Here is a 20,494-nt window from a genome sequence, read left to right as displayed (position 1 = left end):
TGGTGCCACGCTAAAGGTGCTTGGAAGTTCTGATCAAGAGCCTTTTGAGGTATATAATGTAGCTTCCCCGCCTCCTGCCAATCAAAAGCTCAGGGTCTATCTGAGTTTTCTTGAATTGGTAGTCGCTGACAATCTGTAGAGATGGTGATTTCTAGTAGATTGAGATTCCAGCAGTTTGCCGAGTTTCACTACCAATATCGAGTTCCATGGGATTTTGTTTGTTCATCACTATTGTATTTTATTATTGCTAATTGGGTTTTTGTTATAGAACCTAATTATGTTAACTAAGTGTCATCTGAATTCAAAGACATTATCAACAAGATTTGTTGCTGAAGTTGACAAGGTCATAGATCCTTTCCAAAGTCTGCCGTGGATTTTCAAGTCATATGCCAAGCACAGAATTCTTTATTCAGTCCAATTGAAGTTACATTCATGATATGTCTGATTAGATCCGTGTTAGACAGAGCATCACATTTTGCTTTGTGGTCCATTCAAACTGAGGCGGATAGGGTTATTTTAGCCATGGAGAATCTAATAGACAGTGCTCATCGTGGGACAATGCAAATAAGTTCCAATATTATCTTCAGGTTGGTCCGTGTGTTATTTTCTGCAAAATTTGGTTTGGTCAGTCACCTGTTACAATGCACTTTTGTTACATTTATTCCATAGCCCTTGCTACAATACCACTATTCACTAGCCACATTTGCCGCACTGTACATGTGCATCCTTTAGCATCACATCTCCATGTAATTCTTAAACCCCCAACACCTTCCTGCACTCACATAAACTCATTTAGCATCACCTTCTTCAGCACCCAATTTCACTTCCTCACATTTCTCATCATACTGCTGCCACTACAGTAATTTCTCTGCATCTTCACTTTGCCCGTGCGATATTACTCAGCACCTTATTCACTTACGGTCGTCACTAGCTGCAGTAATCTCTCCACAGCACCACATATGAGCCCACCCTATGTGCTCACAACAATGATGAATATTGTTGCAGTCCCCTGTGCACAACCAATGGGACTTGCAATTATTATATTGCAGTCACCACCTCCCTACAAATTCCTGTGTTTTCACTACTTTTTCCCTTTTTTTTTATTACTGTCTCAAATATTCCCTTATGCACAGTCGCTTCCATCAGCTGGATGTGATCAACACCTATCCCCATTCCTTCACCCAAGAAAACAATCCTCACAGGGCCTACCCAAAGTTTCAAAAAAAATAAAAAATGGCAAAAGGCAACATATAGATTCCTGGACCTCCAGTGGCAGAACTTTGAGCCACAACAGAAGATTTTTTTTTTTAGCTCTGTTAGGTTGTAAGAATGTTGTCCAAGTTCTTGGGAGTATGGGAAGTCATTTTCTGTATATCATTCTACCCTTCTCACCATTAGACATAACCTACCCTGTTCTGGATTCACAACAATGTTTTGTTGTAAGACACTCTCACAGCCACATGCATTTCACCAATGTACAACATCTGTACATTCCCACTTCAGCACCATTTCTGCATATATCTTCAGCATGGTTTACACTCATTCATCACACTTATGTTTTTTTTTTTTTTTATATACCACCCTGCTGCATCTGTGATTAACATCTATACCTTCATTCAAACAACATTTCATAAACATAGGTCATATGTTACATGCACTGCCATCATTCTCCACACCTTTCCATGTTCTTTGCACATCATGTTAGCATGTTCCATCTATCTTGTATTTTCTTCCTATACTCTCTCATCAACATTGAGGGATCATCACATGCATCGTAATTCTAATATAACCTCTTTTTTTTTTTTCCTACTTGGATTCATACTAACTTTATCTTTTTGCAGGAAATATAGGAAAAGGGTTATTTTCTGCTTGGCTTAGGGAATTGCAATTTTTTTCTTCAATTTCAAGACTGTAATAGTTAGATATAATGAGAATTTACGTTTTCCAGCTCTTAGATAGAATGGATGAGCATCATAGAATATCATGAACTGTTTACTCCATGCATTTTTTATTTTTATTTCTCAAATTCTCACAATGGTGAAGCACGAATGGCACGTGCACCGTTTCATAAAAGGTAAGTTAATTCTAAGTTGATGATTTACACCAACGGCCATAGTCGGGGTGTAAACAAGACTTAGTATTCTTATCTTTTATGAAATAATACTGGATCCACACTGGATCCTTTTCCAAAAATCATCATATTCTTCAAATATTTTTACCTTTTATCAGAGTTTAACTTAGAATTAATTCAATATACATACCAATGGCCATAGTCAGGGTATATTGAGAGTTAATTCTATTCTAAACTCTATAAAAGCACAAAATGTGTTTCATTCTTCACTAGAATTTAAATATAGATTATTATATAATACATTCAATGACCATAGTCAAGGATGTATTATATTTTAATTCATTTAAAGAATGAAATAGCTTTTCAAAGTCTAAATTCAAACTTATTCAAATTCATTCATCATATAGGGTAGAATTGCATCATATTTTTCAAAATTCTTTCAAAAATCCAAGTGATATTGGGCATCTTCTCTATTCTCCAAACCTATCTCAATTTCAAAGTCCAATTTGACTTTGAAATTTCCAAAATTATTTCAATATTCAAAATCCCAACTCGATTCAAAATCCAATTTCAAAGTTCAATTTAACTTTGAAATTTCTGATTCATCCTCTGATTCAAAATCAAGTTTTCTTCAAATTTTAAATTAAAGTTGAGATTGACTTTGAATCTCAAGTCCAAACATTCCTAAGTTCAATCTGGGTTTTCAAAACCCAGATCCATCTTCAAAAGTCCCTTTTTGGACTTTTCAAAAAATCCTAGTCTCAAACTTGGACCCAAATTTCCAAGTGTAAAACCTTATTCCATTTTGGATCTCCAATCACAGATCCAAATTTCATTTAAGATCCAGATCCAATACTACTTTGGATCTCAAACTTCAGATCCAAAGTCCAATTCTCAGGATCTAGAATCCAATCCTACATTGGATCTTAGATTTCAGATCCAAATCCATTCTAGGATCTAGAACCCAATGCCACTTTGGATCTTAGACTTCAGATCCAAAATCCATTTAGGATTCAGATCCCATTCTACCATTGGATCTCAGATTCAGATCCCAATTCCAATTCTTAGGATCCAGAATCCAACCCTACTTTGGATCTCAGACTTCAGATCCAAAATCCATTCTTTAGGATCTAGAACCCAATTCACCCCAGACCTCGGATTTCAGATCCAAGTCCAGTTTAGGATCCAAAATCCAAATTCTACTTTGGATCTCAAAATTCAGATCCAATTCCATCTTAGGATCCAGAGTCCAACCTTATCTCGGATCTCCGATTTCAGATCCAAATACCTTCTTGGATTCCACATCTTGAATCTAATTCCATTCAAAATTCCAAGTCCAAATTCCACTTTGAATTCCAATTCTCAAAGCCAGCCCCATCTTTCATTCAAACCAAGTCCCTATTTCGAATCCTAAAAATCAATTCAAAACTCTATCCAGAATTTGGATTCGGATTTCATCTTGAAAATCCAACTTTTACAAACCTCATTTCTCAATTTCTTTAGATTTCCCATATTCAAAAGTGGAATTCAATTCCATTTCAGATATTCGTCCAAGTTCAAAATTCTAAATTCAAAGTCCATTTATGACTTTGAAAAATTTCCTCCATTCTCTTTTTATTACAAGACTTCAAAATTAACTTCCAAATTCCAGATTTATCTTCCCAAACTCGTGATCATTCTAAAGACTTAGAACTTTTAAGTTCTAAGTTAAGAATCATTTTTCTTCACTTTATCAATTTCACTTGGAAATTCTTTAAAACATTTTCAAAAGGAGCATACCTCTTTGCATTTGCACAAGCATGATTCATTGTGCATTTAGATTTAGGATAAACACTTAGATAAATTCATTGCAAAGCAAAAGGCATAAAATTCGACCCTTGGTTCGATTACCCCTGGTAAAGGCGCCAGGAACGGTCGAACCTCGTACCGACGAGCGGATCCCGTCTCCCAATTTTTCCCGCAAATATTTCAAAAACGGAGGCGAGTTATTTCAAAAATTCTTTAAAATTAAGGTCAAGTGAGACCCGCAAAAGAGTTCCTCTTCTCTTCTCTTCTCTTCTTTCTTTTTCTTTTCTCTCTTTCTTTTCCGTTCTTTTATCTTTCCTCCCTTCAAAAAGGAGGAAAATAAGAGGTTGGAAAGGAAAAGAGAAGGAAGAGAGAGAACATTATGAGAGGAAAAATTTTGCGATGATCACAGTTTTGGCGACCGTGATGGGACCCGTCTTCGTCCGGTTGAATCTATGCCTTTTCTTTTGCTTTGACATTATCTAAGTCTTTATTCTTCATATGTCAGCTCCATTTCCATGCAAACCTTAGGAGCCTAGACTCTGTCCTAAAGCTGACATCATTGCATATAGGATTTAAGTATGGTTTGGTAGGACCATATTGAGGAGATTATTCCATGCTCACATTAGACTTAGGTCTTGAATACAACTCTCCTCAATTTTAGGGATTGAATGTAAACAATGTATGCAAGTGTATGCTTCCTTTCATTTAGATCTATCTCTTTAGGACTTGCATTAGAGCCATCCGACTTTTGCATGTTGAACATATTTTCAAAAACATCCCTTACCTATATTGTCCCGGTCTTCACGTTGCTGGGCTGTCTCACTGAACCATAGTTCGGGAGAGAGCCTCACAACTGGACCACCTATTTGGGTTCGCGCCCCCCTACCACGTACCTAAGGGCCATAGTCCGAGGTATATAGGTAGTTGCTCAAGGATGTTGGGAAGCCATTACCTTAGAACCAGAGAAATATTTCTATGCCACGTACTTCGAGCTTCGGCTTGGGTATATCGGCGTATCTTGATCAGAATCAGATAATTTGAACCTTAAAGTTAGGATTAAGGTCCTACAAGCCATTTCAAATATTGCATTTAGAGTCAGCCTTTAGGGAGTGCTGTATGCGCATCCTTGTTTGTGCAGCTTTGGTTGTGTGATATTTCTCTTATTTCCTCATATATGTATCAAACCTTTTTCAAAAAAAACCCTGGGTGTATTATTCAAAACTTACCTTTATTTTAAAAAAACCCAGGTGTATATTTTCTATCTACCTACATCTTCTTTTTCCTCTTTTTAGGTCAAATTTTCTTCAAAACCCTGGAAAACTCTTTTAAAAAAAATCCCCTCAATCTTTCAAAATTTCCAGGTTTGATTCTTTAAAAAGTCTATCCGTAAGTCCTGCATTCTATCTGACTCGCTTCCTCTTTTTGCCTCAGTATCACTCCGATGGCATCTGAATCTCCCGATACTATCTTTCCTTGGGATCATGTCTTCTATCAAATAAGGGATGGAACCCCAGATCTGCGGGTCATCCAGTCTCGTACTTTCTTCCCACGGTGGTATTATTCTTGGTTCGCCACCTTCTCACGTATGTTCCCAGACCACTTAGATGACTGCGGGTTGGAGATGGCATCAGCGGTAGGCAAGCGAGTCATCAATGGAGCGTTGATTCAGGCCATGGCAGAACGATGAAATCCACGTACCTGCACCTTCTGGTTTCTCTGGGGAGAGATGACTCTGCTGATGGACAAATTCAATGACATTATGGGATTGCCCGAACCAGCTGGTCAGCCAGATGATCCTGTCGAGCAGCAATTTTTGATCAACATCAAAGGGGTAGATGTTCGAGAAGCCTTGGCCAGAGCAACGGGGAACAGATCCTGGCCTCTCACCGAGATTAGTGGGAATCAGTTCATCGACTTGTTCGAGCTATATCAAAAGTACGGAGCCTACAAAGAGGTTGACACTTTATCCCGAGCAGCGCAGGACAGAATTCAGCACGCCATGATCCTGTGCATAATGGGGTTAGCCTTCTTCCAAGATGGTCAGAATTTTATAGACATCAGAGTTGCTCAGCTCTTTCGGAGATGGGGAAGCAAGCAGACCCACCAACTTTCAGTCTCCATGGCCGCATTAGCCTTCCTTTACAGAGGTTTGGCTCGATTCGCTCTTGGGGAGACCATTCTGGTAGAAGGATGCACTTATGCCTTGCAGTCGTGGTTCCTACGCCACGTTCCCTCGAAGACCAATTCTTTCAGGTTCAACAGTAAGCAGCCGAAGACGGTCATCCAATGCCGAGCTCTGATCGAGAAGCTGCATCAGGAGGAGATCACCTGGGATTTCTTTGACAAAAGAGAGACTATTTCTCGATACACTTATGCCCGTGACAAGCGCTACAAGTTGATGGGCCCTTTCTTTTGTATTGATTATCAGCCGGAACGATGTCTGAGGCAGTTTTCGCAGCGGCAAGTTCGTGCCAACACCCGTTTCCCGACAGGCAACGTGTCAGAATTCAACCTGCAGTCGGATCAGTGGTCTGGGGCATATCATGTCGCTAAATATACCTGGAACGCATTTATTTCTCTGTCTATTTTTCCTGGGCCAAATGTATCATTTGAATATCAAGAGTGGTGGCAAACTGTCTGCCCACCCTCTCTTTGTCTTTGAAAAGATATCAATAAAAATTTACTTTTTGGCCAAAAAAATGTTGCTTTCTGTATTTTGTTTGTAGCGCAAATAAAAGTCACAAAAACTTGAGTGACGACCTAATCCCGGGTAAAAGGGATATTCCTTCCGTATTTCTTCAAATCTTATCATGGTTGACGACCTCGCCTAGGTAACAAGGCACATTTCTCTGTTATCATCAAATGGTAATACAATTATCACAAATCGTGTGATGACCCAATCCCGGGTAATGGGATAATCTCTTGAAATTGTCTACCAAATCCTTTCATTTCTTGCTTTCTCTCAAAGAAATTATGATTTTCAAAAAAACTTCTCCATACTCTAACCATTCCCATATTCTGCAGGAAAGCTTTGGCATCTAAAAAAATGGTTCAGACAAGGGCTGATAAGAGGGCCGCTCAACAACACAGTAATAACGAGTCAGAAGAAATGAATTCTCCCAGATTGTCCAAGAAACATGACTCCGGATATGAAAGCGATGTTGATCCGGCCATGTACCGGGTTTTTCAGAAAATGATGACTAAGATGATGGCTGAGCAGGCCAAAGCTGCTCCCAAGAAGGCAGCTTCTAAAAGCAAAGCTAAGAAAAAGCCCATAAAGAAGCCGGTTAAGATCAGCAAGCAGAAAGTACAACGTGACAGCACCTCTGAGGGTTCTGGGTCAGAAGAAGTCTTTGAGGAAGAAGAGCAGCTAATCTACATCCCAAAACATCTGCGGCAGCTCAAGAGGCCGGTAGAGGAGCCAGTGTCAGTGAACAAGCCCAAGCATGGGGCCCCCACAGAGGACTCGATCCAGGCACTAACCAAAATTGTCAAAGACCTGCAGGTCCGGGATAAAGGAAAAAGGTCATACACCAGACAGGATTTCTACCTTGGTTTGGAGGGAGACATCAATTTGGAGAATCTCCCCCGAAAATTCATTAAATTCGATGGATCCGGAGATCCCAAGGCCCACCTTGCCATGTTCTTCGCAGAATGCGCCCGGTTCAGCGAAGACAACCGTGCCCTATTTCTCTGTTTTCCCCGCAATTTGGAGGGAATAGCTGCCAAATGGTATGCTGAGCACGTCAATCCCATCGAACTAAGGGATTTTGACAAAGTCGTCAACATGTTCGTTGAGCGCTTCCTGTTCAACACGGAAGCTCTGCCCACCCTGAACCACCTATGCAACCTAAAGCAAGAGCCAAATGAAAAGGCTAGGGATTTTATCCACAAGTGGAGAAGCCTTTGCAACAAAATGAGAAATCCTATTTCCGAAGAGCATGCTCTCCAAGTCATTCTCAACAACTTCTCCCAGCCTCTAAAAAGCCTCCTCTTCCCATATCCCTCCAAATCGTTTATTGAACTGACGGAGCGAGCAGAATGGCTCGAGATGGGAGTAGAGAACGGGATGTATGAAGGTGTCGCCTTAGCCAAAAATGTGCAAGACCCAAAGAAGAAGGCACACTTCACCTACTCCGCCGAGGTTCCAGGGGATGATCAAGGCAGTAGCAGTAAACAGGGCAGTGGCAGTGGCACAAAGCCCGAGCAGAACAGAGGAAGGAAAGGGAAATTCTTCAAGAACAATGATAAGCCTCTCCCGACCGGTCCTCAACAAAAGGGGGACCTTCAAGAAAAACCTAAACATATAAACTGGAGCAGGGATAGGAAGTTTACTCCCCTCGACCAGCCACTGGAGAAAATTTTGGAGTATTTGCTGTCTCACGGGATGGTAAAACTTCCCAAGGTGGCAGATCCACCAGTGCTCATGGGAAGATTTAAGGAACAATACTGCAAATTCCACAGGGCGATGGGCCACGACACTGAGTATTGCTTTGTCCTAAAGCATCTGATTCAGGATTGTATTGATAAAAGCATCCTCATCGAGGATGAAGAAGAGGGCAAAATGGACATTCTGTCCGCCCCATTCCCAAAACATTCAGTGTCAACCATTTCAGAAGGTTCTTTTCTCCCGCAGAGTCACATACATCCTTGCTCCAACGAAGAAATAAGTTTGCAGCATCAGGTGATGGTTCTACATCAGAATCAACCTGCATTTCAGAGAGGGGATATCCTCTCATTTTTAAATATTAGAAACATGTCAGTTGAGAGTGGAAAGATCCAAGTTTTTCCAAAAAGATTTGTGAAAAGGGAAGCCTGCATAGAGGAAGCAGAAACCTCGGAAGCAGCAGAAGAACGGGCCAAAAGCCTTCAGAAGCCCATCACAGCGCTCTCCAACATCTCCATTTTCGAATTGACTCATGATTCTCCCCACCATCAGGAAAAGCTCAATGATCTATTAAGAAAGATCAAAGTAAAGTCGGGCACCACGCCCGAAGACATGGCGCAGATAGTAAACCAAGCAATGACTAACGCGCCTATTACCTTTTCAGATGAGGACTTGCCTAAGCCTCATTCATTTCACAATAATGCATTGTATATAGTGGTCAGGACCAGGGGCATGACCGTCCCACATGTTCTTGTCAATGGGGGCAGCAGTCTGAATATTTGCCCAGAAATGATAGCGAAAGCATTGGGATTAAAAGAGGAAGAATATATGCCTGATCCCATCACCATCTATGGCTTCGATAATCACGGGCAGACTGCCAAGGGCAAGATCTTCTTGGAAATTTTTATTAACTACTCAGTGCATACGGTGTTATTCCATGTCATCAATGTGCCACCAACTTACAATCTGTTGTTGGGACGAACATGGATCCACAACGCCAATGCAGTTCCGTCGACTCTCCACCAGTGCATCAAGTGGTCTAAGGGTGGAATGATTACTACTGTTTTGGGCGAAGACCCTGAAGAAAGGCTGCCACAGCCTATGATTCCTCGTCCCACATTTACAACTGATATTCCAAGCATCCGAGAAGCGGATGAAATTAATCTCAGTGATAGCCTGGAGATGCTAAAATTAAAAGATGTCATGGAAGAAGAAAACATTGCAGCCACGGTCCAATGGCAGGGACCTTGTTTCTTCAAGTTAGGAGGACGCATTGATTACGCTTCCTTCAAAGATCATCCCTTATTTCCTCAATTTTCTAAAGCAAGAAAGGGATTTGATCTGCTGATAAAACATGGATACCAGCCATTCCGATGCATGGAGAAAGATGAAGACGGCATGATAGAGCGCATCATTCCAGTTCGGCATGCGGACAGTTCAGGGTTGGGGTTCACCAGCCAGGATTCCAGCAAAAAGACCATTTTTGTCAGAGGAAGCCAATAAAGAGATGATGCCTTAGTTTTCCCTGCTTTCTTTTCTTATCTTTTGTTAAATCTTGTAGGGACAACACAATCCCATCTTTTGTCAATGTCTTGTAAATACTTCATTTCTAATCAATAAAAGATCAACTTTCTCTTCACATTTTGAGCATCTATCATTTCTTCTTATATTTTGTCTATATCATTGTTCTTTACTTATACAAAAGTTTGATTTGGCTCGTACTTTCTCTTAAATAAAAACCTTTCTTACATTTTCAGGACCATTAACTCCTGAATCAATGACAAGATTTGTTATCAATCCCAAGTATCTAAAATTGGCAAGGTTTCCTGAGATGAAAAACAGAGCAGAGGTCAGTCAGACAACGGAACAGACTGAAGAGCCAGCTGAATTTGATTCCCCTATTCAGGATTTGCCAGAATTTGCTCACATTCAGAAGCAGGATGAACCATCATCTTTGGTTCAGGATCCAACTGAGGATATTAACATTGGGTTGGAAGATAATCCAAAAATTCTCAAAATCGGGTCGAGTCTAAGCGAAACTGAAAAGGCTAGACTCATCCAATTCCTCAAAAAGCATCAAGAAGTATTCGCCTGGACTTACGAGGATATGCCAGGATTGGATATCAAGCTGGTTGAGCATCGAATCAAGTTGAAACCAGAAGCCAGACCGATCAAGCAGAAATTGAGGAAATTAGACCCTCGAATTGAGCAACAAGTCAAGGAAGGACTCGAAGATTTATTGAAAGCAGGCTTCATCCGGGCCATTGATTATCCCAATTGGTTGGCAAATATCGTAGCCGTCCCTAAAAAGAACGGAAAAGTTCGGATTTGCATTGATTTCAGGGATCTTAATAAAGCCACCCCGAAAGATGATTATCCGCTTCCCAATATTGACCTGTTGATCGATAGAACAGCAGGTCATGCCATGTTTTCCTTCTTGGACGGATATTCAGGTTATAATCAGATTAAGTTGGTCGTTCGTGATCAGTCAAAGACTTCATTTACTACCCCATGGGGAACCTTTTGCTATACAGTGATGCCATTTGGGCTCAAGAATGCCGGGGCAACTTATCAAAGGGCGATGGCCGTTATTTTTCACGATCAAATGCACAAGAATATGGATGCATATGTGGATGACATTTTGGTTAAGTCTAAAGAAGAAGAGGATCACCTTGATGCTCTTAGTCAAGTTTTTGAAAGACTTATTCTTTACAAATTGAGACTTAACCCTCAGAAATGTGTTTTTGGAGTCGAGTCTGGCAAGCTGCTCGGCTTCATCATCAGCAAGAAAGGGATCGAGGTGGATCCGGCTAAAGCAAAAGCCATTATTGACATGCCGCCTCCAACTAATCTCAGAGAACTGCGAAGCCTTCAAGGGCGTATTCAGTCTATTCGCAGATTCATCTCTAATCTAGCGATGAGATGCGAACCTTTCAACCATTTGCTTAGAAAAGGAATTAAGTTTGAATGGGGATCAGAATGCCAACTCTCGTTTGAGCGCATCAAGCAGTATCTCCTTAATCCACCAGTTTTAAAGCCGCCTAAGCTGGGAAAGCCTCTCTTACTATACATTTTTGTCAATCAGAATGCTTGTGGTGGATTCCTCGCTCAGTATGAAGAAGGCAGTTTGATAGAGCACGCCATCTACTACGTAAGCAAAACATTCCTTGATTATGAAAAGAAGTATTCTCAGATGGAGAAGACTTGTCTAGCTCTGGTCTGGATGTGCCAGAAATTGAGACATTACTTGTTGGCTTCTGAAATTAAGTTTCTTTCAAAGCTCAATCCGCTCAGATACATTCTTGAACAACCTTTTCTCACTGGACAAATCACAAAGTGGCAAGTCCTGTTGATGCAATATGACTTAGAGCATGTTTCTCAAAAGTCGATTAAGGGCCAAGCGATCGCAGATCAGTTGGCAGATTTCCCTCTGACAGAAGAAATTAAAACAGAGGATGATTTTCCTGATGAGCACATCTGTAATATCCAACAGCCCCCAGTTTGGAACTTGTTCTTTGATGGCTCTAAAAACATGTCTAGCATCGGGATTGGAGTCTTGTTAATCACTCCAGAAAAAGAAATGATCCCTTATTCTCTTAAGCTTGGTTTCCAATGCACTCATAATATGGCCGAGTATGAAGCTTTAATACAAGGCCTCAAAATTCTGCAATGCTTCAATGTCAAGAGAGTGCATGCCTTTGGCGACTCACTACTTGTTGTCAGTCAAGTTAACACTGAATGGCAAGTGAAAGATCCCAAATTGATCTCATATCAGAAGATCGTCTTAGCTCTTGTGGACAGCTTCGAAGAATTTCAGCTCAATCACATCAGAAGAGAGCATAATCAGATAGCCGATGGCTTAGCCAGTTTGGGCTCCATTTTATCATTCAAAGGTGGTGAGTCATGTCGCTCTTTCGAAGTTGGCAGACTCGAGCAACTCGCCTTCGATTCAATTATGCAAGTAAACCAGGTCAATCAGAAGGAGAAGCCTTGGTATCAAAGTATCAAGAATTTCATTGAGTCTGGTGAATTTCCACCAGAAATGCCTAAAAGGGAGCAACGTGCAATCCAGCGTATGTCTACCCAATATTTCATTCTCGCCAATGTCCTCTACCACCGTGGATTCAGTTCTGAGTATTCAAGGTGCTTAGACAAAGAAAAAGCTATGGAAGTTATCCAAGAGGCACATGAAGGGATTTGTGGTGGCCATGCTGGCTATCAAACTCTCGTCAAGCAGATCGTTCGAGCAGGGTACTATTGGAATACCATGCAGCAAGACTGTCATAGATTTGTGAAGAAATGCGTCAAGTGCCAATTACACGCGCCTTATATTCATGCTCCGGCCACATATCTACAATCAGTTGTTTCTTCTTGGCCATTTTCTATGTGGGCTTTTGACGTCGTCGGCCCGATTACTCCTTCTGCTTCCAACGGCCACAAATACTTTCTGGCTGCGACAGAGTACTTCACGAAGTGGGTTGAAGCTGTTACTCTACGCACAGTAGAAGGCCGCCATGTGGTTTCTTTCATTCACAAGAACATTCTTTGCCGCTTTGGCATTCCACATGATATTGTCTCAGATAATGGAACTCATTTCAAAAATGAGAGGATGAAAACCTTCTATTCTAAATTCAGGATTTGTCATCACTTCTCAGCTCCTTATTATTCTCAAGGGAATGGCCAAGCAGAGGCCACCAATAAGATCTTGATTCGTATTTTGGAAAGGACTGTGAAGACAGGACGAGATTGGCACGAGAAAATTCATGACACGCTTTGGGCATATCGGACCACCATTCGGACTCCGACTAATGCCACTCCTTCAGAACTTGTTTACGAGACTGAAGTGGTGTTACCTCTCCATATCCAAAAGCCCGCTCTCAAATTCGCTTCTCTCATAGAATTGCCACTTGATCAGTATCAGCAGCAGAGATTGGTGCAGCTAGATTTACTGGATAAAAAGAGGCTCAAAGCAGCAGAGCACGCTCAAGCTTATCGACAGGGGATAGCTCGACATTATGCCAAGTCTGTCATTGAGAGAAAATTTCGAGTTAACGATTTTGTGCTCAGATCGACAGCTCATCTCAAGCATCGACCACAAGGCAAGTGGTCACCCAATTGGGAAGGCCCTTATGTGGTTAAGGAAGCTTTGCCTCGCAATTCGTATCGTCTAATCAATGCAGATGGAGTGGAGATGCCAGATCCCATCAATGCTCTGCATTTGAAGAAATTTTATACTTAGAATTTTCATTCAAAAACCTTTTGTACTATTCAAAGAGTCATTTCAATAAAAACAATGATCTTCTATCAATTCTTACATTCTTCTCCATGATACTGGGGCATTTTATTTTAATTCATAAAAATCTTTCTCATCATATGCAGGCAGGATTAGACGAAAGTTCTTTTCCTCAAAATTTTGTTAATTCTTAATTGATCTTGTGATCTTTATTTTCATTTGATTCATTTTGCTTTGATCAGATTTACATCGAGCTAAATGCCCGCTTATGACAAGTTTTAACAAATTTTCCAATCTTATTAAAATTTCCTCTACTTTTATCTTTGAAACACCCTTTCAGGATAAGGGATAAACCTGATGCCTCCTTTCAATGAGGTATTCTTCCTTTTATTTCCCCCGTTCAGGATAAGGGGATAAATCCTGAATTATCTTCTAAAAACTCATTTTGAAAAATCTAAGCTCATCTTCAAAACCCAGTTCTCGCACTGGTTGTTTTCAAACTTTTCAATCATATATAGAGCACATTTGAAAAACCCGGTTCTCACACCGGTAACCTTCTAAAATCAGTCTTCTGACCAAAGACCTTTCTCCTTCTAAATTCAAGTTCTGACTTAAATATTCCAAAACTTCATGTATTTTCAAAAGATCCAGCTTTTTTCGGTCATGTATTTCCAAAGGATCCAGCATCTCGCTGGTCATGTATTTCCAAAAGATCCAGCATCTCGCTGGTCATGTATTTCCAGAGGATCCAGCATCTCGTTGGTCCTGTATTCCAAAAGATCCAGCTCCCGCTGGTCGTGTATTCCAGAAGATCAAACCCTTAGGGTGCGACTTCTCAATCCTATCATTTCCAAAACCTTCAAGATCTTAAATCTTTTAAAATTCTATCAGCTTCCCAACCTCTGGTTGCAATATCTTCAAAATTTCATCAACCCTCGGGTTATAATTTCTCAAGTTCAGTCATTTTTCAAACCATCAGGTTAAATCCTTCATATTTAAAATCCAGTATTTTTCACTGGTCGGGATTTGAAATCCAGTTTTTATAACTAGTCGGGATTTGAAATCCAGTTTTCATAACTGGTCGGGATTTAAAATCCAATATTTTTCACTGGTCGGGATTTGAAATCCAGTTTTCATAACTGGTCGGGATTTGAAATCCAGTTTTCATAACTAGTCGGGATTTAAAATCCAGTATTTTTCACTGGTCGGGATTTAAAATCCAGTATTTTTCACTGGTCGGGATTTGAAATCCAGTTTTCATAACTGGTCGGGATTTAAAATCCAGTATTTTTCACTGGTCGGGATTTGAAATCCAGTTTTCATAACTGGTCGGGATTTAAAATCCAGTATTTTTCACTGGTCGGGTTTTGAAATCCAGTGTTTTCACTGGTCGGGATTATCAAAAATCCAGTTTCTCATAAACTGGTCGGGATTTCCAAAAACCTAATATTATTTCATCAGTCCAGTTTTGTAAAGTCTGATTTCTCACACCATTTCTTTAAATTACAGCTAAATGTCTCATCAAAATCTATATTGAGTGATTATCTCACAAAGAATTCGTGAAAATTTTGCCAATTTGCTAAAAGCATTTGTTGATTCTAAAAGTCTGACTACACAAAAAGAATTTCCTCATATTACCTCTAATATTTCCTTCAAAAAGGTGGAACCTTCTGCGAAAAAGAGGTAAAATTCAAATCTTTTCCTGTTGATCAACCAAAAGGATGTAAGAAATGTCCTTGATATGATCAATGGAAGAAATCTTCAATGATGTTGAAAAGCCAGAAGCGAATTGATATTGACCTTGGCTATGGCACATGTTTTAAAATGACTTTCTGGCAACCAGGCAGTGGAAATATCTTAAGCTATAAAAAGAATTCACTCAAACCCATATCTCCTCATTTTCGTTTAAAAGTTGCAATCAAATATCCGCAAAAAGGATCTCTCAATTGTCGTCAAGATGAAGGCGAATTAAGCGAGAAGACCCCTGGGGCCAAAGAAGATTTGAAACATCTCCAAGATGACGGAGTTTGTGACGGATCCTTCCAGGGAAAGTTCAGATCACCGTCGAGATGAAGGCGAGTGTGATGAACCTACCAACAAACCCTAAAAGATATTTGATTTCTGCTATCATCTAAAGACCTTTTGAACCAGTGAGATCAATAGAACCCCTGAGATAAAAGAAGGATCAGAGCATCTCCAAGATGAAGGAGTTGGTGACGGGCCCTTCCCTGAAAAAGAGAAAAAGTCAGGACATCCAAATGAAGGATGATGAGAAAAAAACCCGAGAAAGCCCAATGACTCAAAAAGAGTGCAAAAAGATCATCGTAGGGAAAACGCCCAGATATCAAAACTGCCGAAGTTGCCAGAAGTCATCTTTTCTCATGCAAAATTCTTTTATCAATATCTCTTCATTTCTTGCTTTTATGAAATTAAGAATATTTCTTTTATTCTCATATCAGGGAAATGGATAGCTTCCTTGAAGAAAATCATCAGTGCTAAAATTTTGAATTTGACTCTTAGAACTGAAGAGTTAACCTCATTTGGGGAAATACTCTAGATAAAAGAGAGAATATCTTTCGCACGTACGTGCATATCTCCAAGCGTTTGAATTCACTATGATTTTATCTTATTGGCAAAATTTTCTAGCTATTCCAAGAATAAAATAAACATTCAATATCCATTTTGATGCAACCTAGCATTGTTTATATTTCCAAGAAGAGTTACCTCTGAAGAAAGTATCTCTTCCTGTCCCATCACGGTTTTTCTCATTAACGAATTCCGTATGGATTCCCCCACTCAGGATAAGGGTCAAACCTGAACCATTTTGCGAAAGATTCTTTGATTTCAAAAGCTATTTCAGTCTCAGCAATGAGGCGCACCATTTCTTCTCCCTTTTCAAAGCTTTAGGGAACCCTATATTTCCTCCTTTCGCAAAAACCCCTATCGGATTTGTTCGTCCAAATTCCGAAGGTCCCATCGTGCTTTCTCCATTTTTGAGAAACCCGTATGGTAGATTTCCTGTCCAGATTAAGAGTTAACCCGGAACCTCGCTTCGCGAGGTATCTTCCTTGCAGGTTTGGGTTAAACCTGAGTCACATTCCAATGAGATCCCTCGTTTTTGACGAGATGATTTCTTCCAATCCCACCATAATTCTTCCCATCAAGGGACCCATACTTCATACATTCATCCAAAGAAAGGATCATACTCAGGCTTCATTTCACAAGGCGTTTTCCAAAATGTCCCATCAAGGTCCCTGTGTATTCCTTTCCTCATTTCAAATTCATCTTGATATGTTTTTCGTCCCATCCAGGTTAAGGGCTAAACCTGAATCATTTCGATAAGAGTATCTGGTCTCACCCATGAGACCTGATCAAAATTCTCATTTCCCACCATTTCAGAATTTTCATCTAAAGTCCCATCACGATTTCCTCATTATCTACTCAATCGTATCATCTCAAGGATTTCGTTTTCCCAAAACCATTCAGGATAAGGTTTCAAAGCCTGAAAAGCCATGTTTTCCCAAAATAAATTCTTTCATACCCAGTTCAGACCTGCTGACTAGGGCATTTTCAAAATTTGGAGTGTTTTCTTTGCCACTAAGCTCGACTTTCAACCGGCTTAATAGCAAAGAGGGGCATCTGTGAACACCCCAAATTTTTCAAAGATTTACAAAATGACCTTTTTGCCCCTGACTCCATTTTCTGAGAAAACCAAAGCTAAATTTCAGTCTTTCTTCAGATCTCTGGATTAAGTTCCACATTTCAAAATTCAACTCCAGATCTGAACTCAGTATCTTAAATCCAAACCTGAGCCCCGTTGACCGGTTTCCAAAATAAAAATCACAAAAATATCAAAAACAATGATTGGATCCTCGGCCTTATATCTTTTAGTTCGAGGTTGTAAACCTCGAATATTTTTCAAAAATTCGGACACAAATCCATTTTCTGAAGAAATTCTCTCAAAATAGCTCAGAAAATTCCTTTTTGTAAATATTTTACAAAAAAAAAACACAAAAAAATTAGTTTTAAATCTTCGATTCCTCGTAAAGTTTTAGGACTTTATTCTAAAAAAATACAAAAAAAAAAGAAAAATAACATAAAAACCAAAAAAATCGAGAAAAGCTACAGAAAATAAATGATTTTCAAGCTTTTTGAAGCCCTTTTTCCAAAAACCTCATTCCTTAAACCATTTTTTAGAAATTTCTTAAACAGGGAACCACTTTTTTTGAAATAGGGAGAACTTACAACGGAATCCTCCCGCGTATCCCCCCCTTCTAGAAGCCTCCATCGCAGGAGGGTTCTCACCATCGTCCATCCTGAACGAACCTTCCTCCTCTCTCCACCTTCTCTCCTCAAAACCCCCTTTCTCGGCCACCCATCACCAACAGATTTACCTCCGACCGCCCATCTCCTCAAAACCCCCTTTCTCGGCCACCCATCACCAACAGATTTACCTTTGACCGCCCATCTCCAACAAACCCACTCTCGAACCATCTTTTTCTTCTCTTTAAGAGGAGGCCCCCCATCGGAGGGGGGGATCATCCATCATTCTCGTATCGGTCGTTCTGGCGTTGCCTCTATCCTTCATCATCGAGTTTCCCCGGATCGATCCTTCTCTCCTTGGGCGTTTCCCTTCCTTCCTCCTTCAAAATCCCCTGCAAATCAAGTAGAAGCCACCAGACTTCTCTCGGTTTCCCCCCCCTTGAAGGAGAATCAACTTCCTCTTCCCTCTGATCGAGCGAAGAAAACTCCGGCCTCACCCCACCAGAAGCAGGCCCACGAAAGAACGAAAGAGGAAGTATCCTTCTCTCCTTCCTTCAAAATCCCCTGCAAAAAGCAAGTAAGCTTCTCCCTTCTTTTTGGTTTTCTCTAAAATTTCTCTGGTTGATTACTTTTTTTTTCTTCTTTATTATTTCTTTAACTACCATTGATGCACCTCTGAGCTGTGTTAAGTTGCTTATAGCAACATTAACTCTTCTCTTGTGCGACAGCAACCGGAATTTTCTAATTCCGATATTTCTTTTTCGCATTTTTTTTTCTTTTTCTCTGCGATTTGCTTCGTTCTGATCATGCTGTTGAATTCAATGATCTGATTTCTTATTAGCTTTATGACGCACTTTTAATGGACCGAATTAACATTACCTCTTGTCACAATTTGCTGCATATACCACATAATAAACGAATCCCTTAGTTGAATGTTGGTTTGTTGCTGCCTTCTCCAGCTCCCGGTTTATTCTGATGCTATGTTTTTTTTTTTTCACTTCTTCTTGTCTCTTTTCTTATTTATCTCAGATTAATGTGCAGTTATCAACTTGAGTTGTGATGCTACTTATTCCCTTTTTTGTTGTCACGATTTGTGTTGTCATCTTCATCGATGTTTGGCTTTCATCCCTATTCGTTATTTTGATTCAAAATCATGCATTATCAGCTCTGTGTCTTATGATTTTTTTTTTTTGTATTAAATTCCCAAACCATAGATGACCTCTTGTTCTAAATGTATTATACTTTTCTTTTTCTTCTTCATAAAATTCTGGTTGAAATGGTCTGATCAGATTCACCCCCCCTTTTTTTTAAACCAAGCCTGGAGTAGCAGAGTTGGATTTACTAAATCTTCTCTGTATGAGTATAACAGAGACCGACCTGTTATGGAGTTTGATCAAGCCTCATCCCAGATTCGCTGCAGTGTTATGGAGTTTGCCCTGACCTTGTCTATAGCCATTAACATTTACAATCCCATATAGCCTGCCGCCATATGTACAGGATCATTATTTTTTTTTTAGCAGTATGGCATCAGACGTCATAAGGGTAAATAACTCTTAGGCTCATATTAAATGTTGAATTCTGTGTATTGCATTCACTTGATATATATATCATATGTCTGTGGGTCAAGGTATTCGAAAGCTCATTAGACACAAGCTATGACTGCTTTAGTCACAGTGACAAGAGAAAATCATCGGTTGATGCTTATGTCTGGTATGCTGTATTATGACTCATAGCTGAGAAATCACCATTACATGGATGGTGACATTTGGGTTGAGCATAAAACCTTCTGCTAGGTATTGCTGATCTCTCGTGTAAGTCATTACATCTAAGGCACTCAGTGCATCCTTTTGAAGACAATTCCTGGATGGGATGTCACAGCTTAACATGTCTCTCATGGTGCCACGCTAAAGGTGCTTGGAAGTTCTGATCAAGAGCCTTTTGAGGTATATAATGTAGCTTCCCCGCCTCCTGCCAATCAAAAGCTCAGGGTCTATCTGAGTTTTCTTGAATTGGTAGTCGCTGACAATCTGTAGAGATGGTGATTTCTAGTAGATTGAGATTCCAGCAGTTTGCCGAGTTTCACTACCAATATCGAGTTCCATGGGATTTTGTTTGTTCATCACTATTGTATTTTATTATTGCTAATTGGGTTTTTGTTATAGAACCTAATTATGTTAACTAAGTGTCATCTGAATTCAAAGACATTATCAACAAGATTTGTTGCTGAAGTTGACAAGGTCATAGATCCTTTCCAAAGTCTGCCGTGGATTTTCAAGTCATATGCCAAGCACAGAATTCTTTATTCAGTCCAATTGAAGTTACATTCATGATATGTCTGATTAGATCCGTGTTAGACAGAGCATCACATTTTGCTTTGTGGTCCATTCAAACTGAGGCGGATAGGGTTATTTTAGCCATGGAGAATCTAATAGACAGTGCTCATCGTGGGACAATGCAAATAAGTTCCCATATTATCTTCAGGTTGGTCCGTGTGTTATTTTCTGCAAAATTTGGTTTGGTCAGTCACCTGTTACAATGCACTTTTGTTACATTTATTCCATAGCCCTTGCTACAATACCACTATTCACTAGCCACATTTGCCGCACTGTACATGTGCATCCTTTAGCATCACATCTCCATGTAATTCTTAAACCCCCAACACCTTCCTGCACTCACATAAACTCATTTAGCATCACCTTCTTCAGCACCCAATTTCACTTCCTCACATTTCTCATCATACTGCTGCCACTAC

Source organism: Nuphar pumila, chromosome 1, assembly GCF_984573655.1.
Source record: "Nuphar pumila chromosome 1, dmNupPumi1.hap1.1, whole genome shotgun sequence".
In the NCBI taxonomy this organism is placed as follows: Eukaryota; Viridiplantae; Streptophyta; class Magnoliopsida; order Nymphaeales; family Nymphaeaceae; genus Nuphar; species Nuphar pumila.
This window is presented reverse-complemented; position numbering follows the sequence as displayed.